The sequence below is a fragment of the Cynocephalus volans genome, chromosome 6 (genome assembly GCF_027409185.1).
Source record: "Cynocephalus volans isolate mCynVol1 chromosome 6, mCynVol1.pri, whole genome shotgun sequence".
NCBI lineage: Eukaryota > Metazoa > Chordata > Mammalia > Dermoptera > Cynocephalidae > Cynocephalus > Cynocephalus volans.
Window position 1 is genome coordinate 59,867,228 of NC_084465.1, and position 15,796 is coordinate 59,883,023.

General features: G+C 37.8%; 1 pseudogene; it reads right to left on the minus strand.

The window, feature by feature from the left end:
• Positions 1 to 6,437: 6,437 nt before the first annotated feature.
• Positions 6,438 to 6,569, minus strand: LOC134381438 (U2 spliceosomal RNA; annotated as a pseudogene).
• Between the last annotated feature and the right edge of the window lie 9,227 nt (positions 6,570 to 15,796).

Below are 15,796 nucleotides of genomic sequence, written 5' to 3' on the forward strand. Positions count from 1 at the left end.
GCTGATCTTTTGGCACAAGAAACCCATTGTAACCAGGGACAGCTCTAGCTTAAAGTTGAATGGGACTTTTACTGTGCTCTTTAATAGAACTGTTTTTACTCTGAGAGCCAGAATAAACCCACAGTGTCCAGAGTTGCAAATTACCGAAGTGAGTCAATACGTATGATAGTAAGTGGGGCCACTCCTATTTCCACCCATTGGTTCCTGGACCCATGTATTCTAATATTCTACCTATTGAGGATACAGCATCATCTAATGCTCATTGATTTAATTGTATATATAGAAAATTATTATATATGTAGAACATTATATATAATATATTATATATAAAGAGAGAACATCCTGGAAGATAATAATATCTTTTCCTCACAGAGTTATTATCTCCAAGCTGGTAACACAGCTGAGTTTTCAAATGGCCATTCTACAAGCTCAGCGATACTGAACAGAGGGCGTCTTTGTCTTCCCCTCCCTAGGGGACATTTAGCAATGTCGAGAAACATTTTTGGTTTTCCCAACTGGATGGGGGTGTCAATGGCATCTAGTGGATAGGGTCCAGCGATCCAGTGATGCTAATACATAGACTATAAAGCCCTATGGAGCCACACACAACAAAGAATTATCTGACCCAAAATGTCAGTAGTGCAGAGGTTGGGAAATGCTGTACTATCCTAGAAGGCTGGAAGCTTCTGGCTGCTGTGGAATGTAATATGATTACCACCATAAAGTAGCTTCTTTGGTCAGAGGGGATGTTATGTGGTATGATGTTTTGCTGGATCAAACATTTTATACAGCCTTGGTTAATGGTTCTGCCATGAACCTACTTTTAGTAGGAAAGGCTAACCCTTACCTGGAATGTGTGTCATGTTTATTCCAGTCAATAATAACTACTGTCTTTCCAGGGTGTGAAGTATCAATTAACACTAAATCAATAATTACCCACTAAATGTCTAATTGGTCATCTCAAAGAATCGTGTTTTCTTTGGGCTCAGCATTGGTTTCTGTTTCTACAAGTTTTGGCATGTTTAACAACAGCAGCTAAATCCACCTTGGAGAATAGGAGGCTGAGCTGTTTAGCACATGCGTAGACTTCAACCCTAGCAATCGTAGCTGTTTCTTTCATGAGTGTATTGTTCTCAATAACTGGTGAAAGGGGCAGATTGAAATCAACTGGATGGGTTATTGTGTCAATATGGCTCTTCAGTGTCTCTTCCACACTAGATGTTCTTTGGTATGTTAACATAGACTAAAGGGTACAAAACTATGCAATCTACTGTAAATGAATCACTGTGCAGTATAGGCATGTATTGAAACAACACATACTGTATCCCACAAATATGTACAAATAAATTTTAAAATATATATAAATAAAAAATTTAACAGTTAAAAATTTAAAAACAAAAAATAATTTTTATAGTAAACGTATTTTAAAAGAAGCCATGGAGAACAAAAATTGGTAAACATAACAACTGAATGTAACAATAAATGACTAAATCTCTTCTATACAAAAATTCTAAACAATTTATGTAGATACTCTGCCCTCAGGAAGTGAAAGATAACTCCCCACCCCATAAGTGTGAGATACTGATAGTGACTTTCTAAAAAGTATGGTTTGGAAAAAGAAAAAAAGAGAGCAACTTTACAGTGGAGAAACCTGACAAAGACTACTTCAGCCAGGTGATCAAGGTCAGCGCCATCAGTGGCAAGTCATGTCAGTAGCACAAACCCTTGATGTGATGTGTTGAGAATGTCACTTTATCTCTGTGATCTTTATCCCCAAAACTCATAACCCATATCTAGGCATAAGAAAAACATCAAACATCCAAATTAAAGGACATTCTAAAAATACTTGACCAGTGTTTCTCAAACTTGTCAAGATCATCAAAAATAAGAAAAATCTGGGAAACTATCACAGTCTAGAGGAGCCTAAAGAGAGATGATTAAATGTAATATAGTATCTTAAATGTGATCCTTGGACAGAAAAAAGACATTAGGTAAAAACTAAGGGAATCTGAATAAATATAGACTTCAATTCATAATAATGTATTAATATTGATTTCTTGGGACAAATGTACCTCAGTAAGGTTAACAATAGGGAAAACCAGGTACAGGGTATACAGCAACTGTCTGTAATATTCTAGCAACTTTTCTGTAAAACTAAAACTATTATAAGATAAAAGTTTGTTTAAAAAATAAAGTACTACTTCTGAGAAAAAAATAGCATGTGAATCAAAAATCATTATATTTCCTGTCCACTTGCACATAACCATCCGTATACCTCTTCTCCACCCCTCTTTATCCTTCAGTACCCTATCATTCTCCGTATAGACCATGTCCAGCCAGTCAAGCTATTTGCCACTGTCTGTTATTTCATATAGGTACTTACTGCCAGCTACTTCTTTTTAGCAAAAGTTAAAGCTCAGCACAGTGAGAGGTTTTCACCTGAGCATCACTTTTCAGAGCCACCTCTGACTGAGTATGTAATGAAGTAGCAACATGTTTTTTTTTGTTTGTTTGCTTCTGTGCACCAAGCCTCTTCATACATGAACTGCCCTTGGACATTTTTGTCATCCATCATAAGGTCATCACAGACCTCCTTCCACCCCCATATAGATATATAGATGTGAGTTGAAAAAAAGATCTATAATTTCATAATGTCTCAAATGGTGATATAAGAACTATATAACCTATCTTCCAGATTTCTTGAGAGAATAAAGTGTGAATCTAAATATGTAAAATCCATTGGAACATAGGAAACTATGCCATTGTTAATATTTTTATTATAGAACAAAATAAAAATGATATTATCTGAAAATATTCAAGGAAAAATTATTGTAAATAAAAGGAGCTTGTGTCAAAATGTAAAGTAACATACTGCTTCCTTCATCAACAAAGTCCGTATAAGAGACTGCTATGATATGAATGTGTCCCCCCAAAATTCATATGTTGAAATTCTAACCAAGGTGATGGAATTAGAAGGAAGGGGTCTTTAGGAGAAAATTAGGTCATGAGGGCAGAGCCCTTATAAAAGAGGGATTAGTGCCCTTATAAAAGAGACTTAGGAAAGATGCTTTGCCCCTTCCACCATATTAAGCACAAAACGGAACCATCTATGAACCAAAAAGTAAGCCCTCACCAAACACCAAATCTGCAGGTGCCTTGATCTTGATCTTCCTAGCTTCCACAACTGTGAGAAATAAGTGTCTGATGTTTATAAGTTACCCAGTTTGTGGTATTTTGTCACAGCAGCTCAAACTAAGACAGAGATAAACAAACAAAATGTCAGTGAAATAACACAGATGCAAAGAATAATGCTCCCAAGACAAAACAGGACTATTTCACAATTTTTCTTTGGTTCTTCACTCTCAGGAGAAAGATATTTTAGGCTCTCATAGCAGATGTCCCCTAACTAGTCCTAAATGTTGGCACTTAATCAGGTGAATTTCACTTAGCAGATTATCTAATTGCTTCACACACACACACGTGCACATGCACATCACAACACTATCTACAAATTGCTTCCAATTGTTGCCTGACCAATCCAAAATTTTGCAATACATGTAGATTTATAGGAATTTAACAGCATATAAATCTCTAATCTGTTTCACATAACACTTCTGAAAAAAGGTGTGAAGAGAAAGCAAACTTATCATATTGCATACTTATCTATATTGAATAGTGCTACAATTGTACATAGCAACAGAAAAATTAATCCCTTTATTTATAATTAATTTGTATGTGTAATCATTCCTTTGCTTAAATTCACCTTCTTGTTTTTATTTTCAACAAAATCAAGGTCAAGGAGGATGCCTTAAGGCTTTATTGGCTAGACAGCTTACTGAGCAGTTGTATGAAATCAACTTGTAGTTAACAATTAATTCAAATAGTCTTCAAAATGACAAAACTGCACATGTATAGCAAAACAAATGATATTTTTTCTAAAACACTGCAAAGTTAATGGTTTGGAATTGATGAACTCTTAGGTTCTTCTAGAATGTGAAGGCTGATACTTTCCATTATAAATAATTCTCTCTGAATTACATCACTTTAATTTGAAGATTCAAATGCTTTATTTTGGCTGGTGGCGGGTTACCTTTGCTTTTGTAAATTACAAATCTTTTAAAATTTATGTTCTGTTCTATTTTCCACTAATAATTTAAATACTCACCAGGTTGTATCAACTGCTTTCTGATTGTTAGTGAAAATTAGAGAAACTGTATTTTATTTTCTTCTTCTAATGGGTGATTGCCAAGGATAGATGCTGTTTCAGTGGTTTGGTGCAAAGTCCGAAAGCCAAAATAATTTCAGGCACTAGCAGTAAGATCATATGTTCTCTGGCAACAAGTTCTTGATACAGCCTTTTTTCTGCAAATAATACATGAATTTTTTTTCTTTATTCAAATTTTTTATTTAAAAATATATGTTCAGCATACAAATTGAAATTCATATAAATGAAATATGAAAAATAAAATACAATATCATGCTAAAACTAAAATTAATTTTTATTCCCTCTAAAGGATTTCTAATCTTATATATGCTACTTTTGGGAATTCAATTATTTATAACAAAAGTTGAAGCAATTTTGTTTCTGTTGGGGTTATTTACAATGGTTTCCTCATGTCTAGATTCCTAAGACTACTAAGGAAGAGCTAGTTCTTGGAGTTATATGTCAACCAATTTTTAAAAATCACCATTTTTATAGTATATTTAAGAATACATTCTGTGGTTTTTATGATAACCAAAATTATATTTCATAAATACACAGTAGACAACATTTTCAGTAAGAGTAGTTCTTACTTATCCACTTAGAAAAATAAAGCTAATTTCAGTTTTCTATTAATAGTTACCATTATAAAAAATGCATCACACAGGCACATTTTCTTCTCTCCTGAACAAAAGTAAAACATTAGCAATACTCTGCCTGGTTAGTATGCTTTTTCTAGAATTACAAGATACAATTCCCAATGGAAATGAGCTAATTTGTCAGTGCAATGCCTAAGGTATTGTTCTCCTGAGCCTAAATATCAGGTAGTGAAGCGAAATCAATACAGGTATATCCATTCTTTTCACAAAGGGAACAGACTCACAGGATGAGCAAAACTGGCAGTTTACCAAAAATATCCACAGTCAGTCTTAAACTAAACAACTTCCAGCATAAAGACAACGCCCAAATACTTCGAGTGTGAAGACATTAATATAACTAAGCCACCAACTCTTAATGAATGGATTAAACTGAATCATTTCTATGGCATTTTACAGAATTAATATTCTATTATAAAATTAATAACTCTTTTTTAAGTAAAGGGGTTTTAAACTGAATGTAGGACTATTTAGAAGCTAAAGGTCTAAACCAAAAGACAGAAATGTGGTATTGAGGAAAACAGAAGTGTTGACAGATCCTAAGACACAATATTTCATTTTTGCAAAGATTATCACCAGATTTTTAGAGATACACACAATATGCTATAATAGAGAGAATATTAAAGTCATCTATTTTATTATACTGATAATAGGTGTATTGGTAGAAAAATAATATGGAGACCAGAATTTATAATTTATTTCAAATGCATGCAATTGTCTGTAAAATTGTGTTATGTTATTAGACTTAAATTCATTGACAATAAAGGCAAACTTCTGACTTTGTCCTCAAGGATTGTAAAGGTTCATTCAATAACTTGACACTTATTAATCCAACCATAGAGATGGTTTCTAAAGTCCTGAAACCCAGGACTAAAAGGTGCTCTGGTATTCACTTACTCCTAATCAGCCACCTGGGAATACTTTATCTTCTATTCCTCCAAATATGTCCCAATCTAAGAGGTTTCTTAATGCCTACAAACATACTCTCACAGGAGTCTGTTTTCATTGAAAGCTGCGGGAGAGGTAAAGGCTGCATATTTCTTAGAGAGTATATGGATTAATCTGACAGTAAGGGAAAATAATTGATTCGGTTTTTTTCTTGGAGCAGATTTTGGTATGATTAGGAGAAGACAAAAAATAACACACTAAACTACAGAAAAAATATATGATCGTGCAAAATAAGAGGAACAGAATAACAGAAGGATTAATGTTAATTATTTTATAGTTTTAACAAACTCTCAAGGCTATTCCTGCACTTCCTTTATATCATTTCCCATAATTTTTATATTGTTTCTTGGTTCAGAGAATTTCATAATCATCCCTATTTCCTTAGTAACCATATCATTCAACTTTTACTATGAAAGAAAAACTTATACAGTATCTTAGCCACAAAAAAAATTCATTTTTTAAAATTAAAGCATAATTTACATATAATAAATGTACAGATATTAAGTATACAGTTGTATATTTTGACCAATTAACACATATGAAATCATCACCCTAAATAAAATATAGAGTATTTCCACACCTCTGTAATTTTTCTCATGCCAATTTTCCGTCAATAAACCTCAAAGGCAAACATGGTTTGTATATTATAACTGTCTTAGTCTGTTTTGTGTTGCCATAACAGAATACCAAAGATTAGACACTTTATATTAAACTGATAAGAACAGATACTACACTTGATCTTAGCCAAAAGGCCGAGAAGCGATTAGACACTTTATAAAGAAATTTATTTCTTATGGTTCTGGAGGATAGAAAGTTCAAGATCAAGAGGCCTGAATGTTGTGAGGGCCTTCTTGCTGCATCATTCCATGGCAGAAGGCAGAAGGACGAGAGAGAGAAAGAGAGAGAGTGAAAGAAGAAAGGGGTATAATCATCTTTTTATCAGGTATCCACTCCTGCAATAACTACCCCACTCCCATGATAATGGCATTAATCCATTCATTAGGGCACAGTCCCCATGATCTAATCACTTCTTAAAGTTTTCACCTCTCAGCACTGTTACATTGGATATTAAGCTGCCAGCATGTGAACTTTGGGGGACACATTCAAACAATAACAATGATGGTAGCTTTGTTTTGCCTACTTTTAGAACATCATATAAAGAGAATAAAAAATATGTATTCTTTTCTGTCTGGCCTCTATAAATCAACCTACTATTTTAAGATTCACTCATGTTATTGAGAATGTGTCCAGTTCATTCTTTCTATTACTAAGTAGTTACCATTGTAATAACAGACCATAATTTATGCATCCATTTACCTGCTAAGGGATATTTGGGATGTTCCATCTTGGGACTAATACAAACATTTCGTGTAAGTATATTGTGGTCATATGTTTATATTCTTTTGTAAAATACCTAGAAGCGTAATTCTAGGTATTCCAGTGCTATGCTATTTTCTGAATGACACTGCTTTCTACTCTCAATGGCCACGCATGAAAGTTCAATTAGAACACAATGATGTGGTCAGCCAAATGTGGATGAAGTTATTTTAGCCATTCTGGTTAAAATATGACCTTTTAGGGCCGAGCCCGTGGCGCACTCGGTAGAGTGCTGCGCTGGGAGCGCGGCGACGCTCCCGCCGCGGGTTCGGATCCTACATAGGAATGACCGGTGCACTCACTGGCTGAGTGCCGGTCACGAAAAAGACAAAAAAATAAATTAAAAAAATTAAAAAATAAAAATATGACCTTTTAACTCAAGGTGGTTTAATAGCCATTTTCCTAATGATTATGAAGTTGATCATCTTTTCATGAGCTTATTGGACATTTGTGGTTTCTTCCATGTAGTGTCCAAGTTTTTATCTCTCCAAATATAGGTTATTTGACGATTTATTATTGAGTTCTAGGGGAGCATTATATATTCTGAATATTAACATTTTTGTCAAACGTGTATAAGAAATACTTTCTTTCAGTGAGAGACTTGCTTTTTAATTTTTTTAAAGGTGTCTTTAGAACAAGGGTCAGCAAACTGTAGCTTATAGGCTAAATCCAGCTAGTTTCCTGCTTTTGTAAAGAAAGTTCTATTGGAACACAGCCTCACCCATTCACTCATGTATTGTCTATGTTTGCTTTTCACACTAAAACAACAGAGTTAAGAAGTTGTAAAGAGACTATGTGGCCCACAAATCTTATAACAGTACTCTCTGGTGCTTTTAAAAAAATAAAAAACTGTAAAATTCTGCTTTAGAAGAACAGAAATAATTTTTGAACAATATAATATACTATAATTTTTATGTTTCCTATTTTTGTGCTATCTATAAAAACTTTGTCTAAAACACAAATAATGAAGATATTCTCCTATATTTGTCTCTAAAAGCTTTACAATTTCAGATTTTATGTTTAGGTATAAGTTGTATCTTGAACTAATTTTTAAGTGTCTTGAGACAGAAACTAAAGCCTGCCCTACTGTCTATAAGAATATCAAGTTGTTTCAGCACCATTTGTTAAAAAGGCTATTCTTTCTCTATTAAGTTACTTATGCATTTATTTAATTACCATACCATCTATCCTCTTTCACTGAAGTTTTAGTGTATCACACTAATACCACATAGTCTTGATTTCTCTAGCTTTATCGTAAGCCTTGAAATTATGCATCTGTTTTGTTTTCTAGATTATTTTGTCTGTTCTAGGTCCTATGAGTTTCCATATTAATTTTAGTTTAAGCTTGTCATTTTATTCAAAAAAGCTGAATGGCACTTTTAACAGGATGACATTTAATCTATAAATCAACTTGTATAAGATAATTGTCTTAATAATGTTGATAATTTCAATCAATGAACATGATACATTTTAGCATTAATTAGGTATTTATTTATTTATTTATTTAATGTGCTGGTGTACAAGCCTTGAACTTTTGGGGGGGGTGAGGCTTAAATTTACTATCACCTTAAACAAATAGTAAATCAAACAGAATATATAAAGCACAAGTTTTCAGACATTTGACAATAGGCAGCACAAGGCAATGATCTTTGTGGTAAAAGTCTTAGAAATTTGTAAAATAGGTCTCAAACTTACAAATCGTACCTTCTGCTGCTTAAATAGGGCATCAGATTTTAGAGATCAAACAAACCCTTTCCTCTTATTGAAGAAATACATAGTACTGTTAGGGCAGGAAAGTGGGGAATAAACTACTTTAGGATCCAGTAATTTCTTAGTTTTGGTTTATTAAGAGGATTGCATTTCAGTTGTGGTGATATCAGACATGATTGGCTGGGATGAATCAAGCACTCAAAGTTATCATTTTTGGTGTTAACATGTAGGCAATGCTGCTACAATCAGTTTTGGACTGATGGAAATAAAGGCTTATGAGATAAAATGTCAGGAGAGTGTCTCAAGGTGTCATCCATGAGACCATAATCCATCCCACTAGGAGTATCCTTACCAAGCTGAAGATGGACACAGTGTTGGGCAGATCCAAAAGCATTTCTATGTGCTCAAGCCATCCAAGGATTGAAAGCAACCTTCTACAAATAACCTTCCTGTAAAAAATATAACTATAATAACTTAAAATGTCCACCATTTGTTGGTTATGTGCTTCAAGGCATAGTACTAAGCACTTAATTCATAATATCGGACTGACTTTTACTATCCACCTATGAGTTATCCCCATTTTACAGATTAGGAAAATAGTTTTACTAAAGTTTGCAAAAGTATCTTGGATGAATACAGTATTTGAACATGAATTTGAGTGAAAATTGTATGCTTTGGATCATTTCACTGTACCAGTTCCTTGAAAGTACTAATTCCATAGGAGGAGTTTACCATGGAAATGTTTCAGAAATTTCAGTGGAATTCTCTAAGGAGTAACAGATTCTGGCAAAGCACTCAATCTTGAGAGAAAGAAAAGGCAAAATTACCTCAATGAGTTTATGAAGGCAATGTGCTTACATTGCCAACTGTACTCTAATCAACTAATAGCTGTTGGAAGAGTTCATTGATTCTTTCCAGGAACTGAGATCACAGAGTTTTATATATTTACTCTATTAATAATTTTGGATAAAGACCTAAAAGTCTCCTTGCCTCATTTTGTAGTCTGCATCTTTGCTTACTTTTTTATTTTTCCCCCAATTTCCATGATGAGAAAAGGACTTGCCCTTTAGCTCTCTCACCTCCAACCGCCATAAAGCTAGACTTTAGTGTGTTCTGAGTAAATTACATCTGCATAAGAAGGTGCACATCTGCATAAAAAAGCTAACAGATAATTTTCCAGCAGAAAATGTGAGGACCCTGCTGGTGTTCAGAGAAGCCACATTTTTCTTCTGCTTGCTTTGATTACTGCCAGATCTGCTGCTCTTGGAGGAACCATAGGAAAACTCAAAAGCTTGTTTACAACATCAGAATCTGAAGCCATGGAAACCAGGGGTCAAAATTCAGGCATCTCTTCTATTTGTGGTTTTTACTATTCATAAATTAAAAAATGAGGGCCAGTTTGGACAACCAAGTAGCATGAATTTAGAGGTATCATCCTGAAAACAGTCTCCATGAAATACATAGTAAAATTTTGGACAGTTATAAGATAATTTAACTCTGATGCTGGGTGAGTGAGGACAGAGAACTGGGTCTGCAAAGGGATTATGTTAGTGTTAACCTACAATGTCGGGTCTGCTGCTGGCCGACCCGAACAGCCCTAGCCTCGTTCCTTTTGGTGGGCGAGCAAACAGCCCGGGATTCCTCTTTCCCTCCTGTCCCCGTTGAAAGGAGACGGGGGAAGAGAGCCATGAAGAGAGGTGAGCACACCCGCCGGCCCCCCAAAAACAGCCCAGTTAAAGGACACTCAGACGCGGCGTGAGTTCTGTCGAGCAGTTCCGTATATTACCACACAAGCACTTGCTTTTAAAGGCAAATGGGGAAGGGAGGTTTTTAACATAATCTTATCAGCCTAAAGGTCAAGAGAGCATGCATCCTGTCTCAATGCCTAGCTATTGCAACCTCCAGCGTGGAAGTGCGTTATTTGTCCAAAAAGGGCTAAGGCAAGGTTCACGCAGACACCCCCACCCTACTTCCTCCTGGCACCGTCTTAGGCTGCCACATTAATACGCCCTTGTGGGCCTATAATGGCGCCGCTTGTAATGTCACTTAAGGTGGCGTTAGTTTTTAAGGCCCGACATATTCCCCCTTTTTGTGTTAATAAGGCAGCTGGAGGCGGCTAACCTTCCCAGCCTCGCCTCTATTCCCTCTGGTGGCTGTGCCTGTCTTAGGTTGTTTCCCTCTGGAAATCTTACCCGTCATTGACTATCCAGCCAAGCTAGGGTGGGGCGGAGCCTTACAGATTGGCGTTGATTTCTTGAAGGGCCATATTGACCCAAGGGCTGTCAGGGCTTTCATTGTGGGCCACCTCCTCTACCACCTGGGTGAGTATTACGAGAGTGTTGCGCCTTATAAGGGACACAACCTGGCGAATGGCGTAAGGCCCCAAGATGCTAGGGGGCCTGCCAGGGAGGACAGCAGGGTGGTGAGCCACGGGGAACTTGAAAGCCAGCTTTGGAACCAATTACTATTGGCTTCTCGCTCTTTTTTTTTTTTTTTTTTTGCGCTTTTCTAGCCCTTCTCTAAGCTTAGCTAGGGAATCCTTGACCACTCCAGAGTGGTCGGCGTAGAAGCGGCACTCTTCTTTGAGGGCGGCGCATAATCCTCCTTGCTGTAAGAACAACAGGTCTAGTCCACGTCGATTCTGTAAAACAGCTTCAAAAAGTGATGTTAGTGATTTTTTTTTTTTTTAATGTGATACAGACACCTCCAAGCGGCTTGTATGACCTCCCAGGTTTGGTTGGCTGGCTCCTGGGGACTTTCCCTGGTAGCAGAGGCCCTTGTCCTTGTTGACCCGAGGAGGGCGGCCACTTGGAGCATCCACAAAGGGTTCATAATGCAGTCTGAAACATACAAACAATAAACTCCTCAGGGTCCTCAGTACCCTGGGTGTCTGGCAAGAACTTAAGATTTTTGGCTGGGACCCATATAGGGGTTGACTCACTGAGGGGGAAGACACAACCAAACCCTCGGCCCATAGTTAGCAACGGGTCAGGGCCCCTCCACTGGCCTGTTAAGGGGTCTTTCCACCGCACTTGGACTTCCGGGCGCGGTGGTTGAGCTGACCAGTGTTTCTGGAAGGCAGACAGGGGTTCATTTTTGGAAAAATTTGGGATGTTTAAAGTAGGAGTGCCTGTCCCAACTGCTGATGAGGGCTGGTGACTCCCCCTCTTTGTTTTAATAATCGATTTTTTAGGCATTGGTGATGTCATTCAACAATGGCTTGTCCTTGGGGGTTATAGGGAATTCCTGTAGTATGTTTAATGTTCCATTGTATTAAGAATTCTTGTAAGGCTTTGCTAGAAAAACAAGGGCCATTATCTGTTTTAATTTGTGCTGGCAGCCCTAAGGTGGCAAAACACTGCAGCAGGTGATTTTTTGCACGTTTGGCAGCTTCACCTGCGTGTGCTGTGGCCCAACACGTGTGTGAATAGGTGTCAACGGACACAAAAACATATTTGAGTTTCCCAAAAGGCGGGAAGTGAGTTACACCAGTTTGCCACAGCACATTAGGCTTGAGTCCCCTAGGATTGACCCCTGGCGGTTGTAAGGGGGGTACTTGCAGATAAGGAAGGCATGACTTGCATGTGTGTACAATCCTTTTTAGCTGTGAAATAGGTATATTTGGAAACCTGGCATGTAGACGTCACCAGTTTACATGAGTTAAAGTGTGCAGTTGGCTGGCACTATCTATTGTATATATTTTAGGGCCCTGAGAGGCAAGAGTGTCTGCCTGGGCATTTCCAGTGGCTAGAAATCCTGGCATCCCTTGATGACCCCGAAGGTGTTGAACAAAAATAGGGTTATTGTGGCCTTGTAAGGAACTCCTTACTTGTATCATAAGGGAGGAGATGGGATTACAATCTAAGCGAATGTGCACTCCTGGAAGCCCTGGGAGAAGATTGGCCACATATAAGCTGTCTGTAAAAATGTTAATGGGGTCTGGCACATTTTGCAGGGCAAGGAGTATAGCGAGCAGCTCTTCGTATTGTGCCAACCCATCACAGGGGTGAAAATGAGTAGCGGGGACGCCTGTGATGTGGTGCGTGGGGGGTTGTAAATAATTACAGCAGCCCCTGATTTGCCACCGTCTGTGAAGACATTGTAGGCGTCTACCAGGGGTTTGGCAACAAAAAGCTGTGGGTTAGTCCATGACAGCTCTTTGAAGGCGGAGACCCATTTATTGTTGCCATAGTGGCAATCAACAACCCCGAGATACCCTTCTAGAGCCGGTGCCAGCCGGTTTTGATATTGAGGGCACTCAGGTGGGAGCATGAAGGGGGTTTTTTGCCTTTAGCCTTGGGACATTGGCTTTTAAAATGACCTTGTCTTCCACAACCAAAACATTGTCCCTTGAAGGGTGGGGAAGTATTGTTTCCTGAGAGGATCAGGGTGATAAACACCTTGAAGGCTTCGGTTAAGTTTTGTGTCTGAGCCTGCAAGGCTGAGGATAAAGTCCTGGCCTTGGCAACAGCCTTTTTTTTTCTTTTACAACGTTGACCGGATAGGCCTGAGGGGCCGCTTCCCCCCACGGGCTGCGGATGGCTGGGGGTTCCCAGCGAGCCATGACAGGGAAAACCTGCGGCTCTGCCTGGGATGTTTTTCTAGCCTCCTCCACTTCTTCAGGTGCTGCTTTTTCTCCTTTGGCTAAACTTTGCTCAGGGCCTTGCATTGGCAGCTTTGTTTCCTTTTTTCTTTCCTCATCGAACTGCGCCCAATCCCTTTCTGCCCCTTCCTGATGCTCGGGACGGAAGCAAAGCTTTAGGGCAGAGATGGTTGGGTAGAACCCTAAGGGGGGGTCTAGCCCATGACTAACCTCATTCTTTCTGGCCAGGGTCTGAACCCAGTCCCAAGTCTCATACGAGAACAAGTTGGACGAAGGTGCCCAAGGGGCCACCTTCACTACATGACGCCAGGCATTGGTGACCGTGGAGTCAGATATTTCTAGGCCTCTGCTTTGTAACATGTACTTTAGAGCCTTGCAGGCTGTCTCGTCACTCTTTCCACACACGCCTCCCATGTTGCCCTGCGAGGAAGGGACAAAGGGAGCCACAGGGCATAGAAGTGCTCCCGCAGACACTCCCACCCTACTTCCTCCTGGCGCCATCTTAGGCTGCCACATTAATACACCCTTGTGGGCCTATAATGGCGCCGCTTGTAATGTCACTTAAGGTAGCATTAGTTTTTAAGGCCCGACACTACAATGGTTACCCAGTCACAGAGGGAAACTGAGTTTTGTGCTCCGAACTAAGATGCATTTAGAAAGCAAGGATTAGCCTGAATCTGTAAATCCATAGGAACAGGCAGAAAGCAGGAAGTGGTTCTGAAAGAGTGTCTAAGATAGTGTTAGAGTCTGATAAGGAAAAACAAATAGGTTCATGAGCTGGAACTCAGAGCAATTCTCTGAAGTAATGGTTTAAATAGGTTAAGGTTATCATGGAATCATTAAAGTTAAGGTCACTAATGATAAGGGGTGGTTGAAGCACCAGTAAGAATTGTTCCATTGATGTAGATCAGACTTAAGTTTAGACTGATTTACTACTAACAAACGTGCATTTTAGAGATCATGAAGTTATTTTTAAAGGATTTCTATACAGTTTCTGCCTTTGTGTTTTAACATTAAATAATATCGTCTATATAAACATTTAGCAAATTGGAAAGGCATGCGCTACCCTCTGATTTCAAATATAGGTTAGGTTATGTGGTGCATAAAACATTCATTGAGAGGACTAAGGAAAACTAAAGTAAACAAAGTTATCGTTTGGAGTAACTAAAGTTGGGTACAATAAGAAGTCTGTGTGTTGGCTAACATGGGATACATACTGTGTCTGTAAATATGCCAGAGGCCAAGGAAACATATCTGCTTTCTAAATGAGCCTCAAATCAAAAGCCTAAAGTGTGTACTGTCCAAAACGCAGGTGTTAAATTGAATTGAACTGCCCCTCACATTGAAGCTAACTCTGAATTGTCTTCTCAAGGTTAAAGATGGTTAATGATCCTCTTGAGCTCAGTAGGACAGCTAGAATTTGATCCAACAGGGAATGTTTTTAGTTTTCTATATTTAAACAGCTGTGAATTTATGTGAATTACTTGGATTTTTTTCGTAATACTGAAAAATCTGCTTGATTCATATTCTCCCATCTTTCTGTGAGATTTTAGAAAGAACTCCAAATTTAAGAACAATAAATTGGATTCATATTGCAACAACGTCACTTAACAACTTAGTGATAATTGAACAGAAAAAACCTGGTGCTTCAGTTTTTTTAGTTGGTAAATTATAATAAAATATACAAAATAAAACTATTTTGAGGATTAAATTATTTTAAAAATACTAACAGTTTGTTGTACAGTACAGCTTATGATTGAACAAGATAGGTGTCAGGTATTATTTTAGATTATGTTTCTTACTGTTTTCTATACTTACCTAAACATAGAGAATGAACTTCATTAGGAGGAAGGGAAAAAAAAACTTCCCAAGGAAGAAAAACCTATGCAGAGTATGTGGCTTCTAAGGCATTCCCATCTAAATTAAGGCCATTCAATAAAACTAAGGGTTTTTTTGCTAATTGTTGAGGAACTATTTTACGGGCATATATTTTAGTGTTCAATGTAACTTTGTCTATGTAATACTGAAAGGGTTAAAATTAGACTGAAAAATGAAGCAAAAAGTATTTGTAAGACATTTGTTCTTGGTCAAAATGTTATGGATAGCTAAAAAGGTCGTTTAATAACTGATCATTACTGGGGCTGGACTACCCACTCTGTCATTCATCACAAATACGCAATGTTGAGTACAATAGCAGGAGGAAGAAAATCCCAAATTTGCGTGTGTGTGTGAGAGAGCGAGAGAGCGAGCATGCATGAACGGGAGTGTGTGTGTGTGCATATGTGTGAGTTGTGTGCGTAT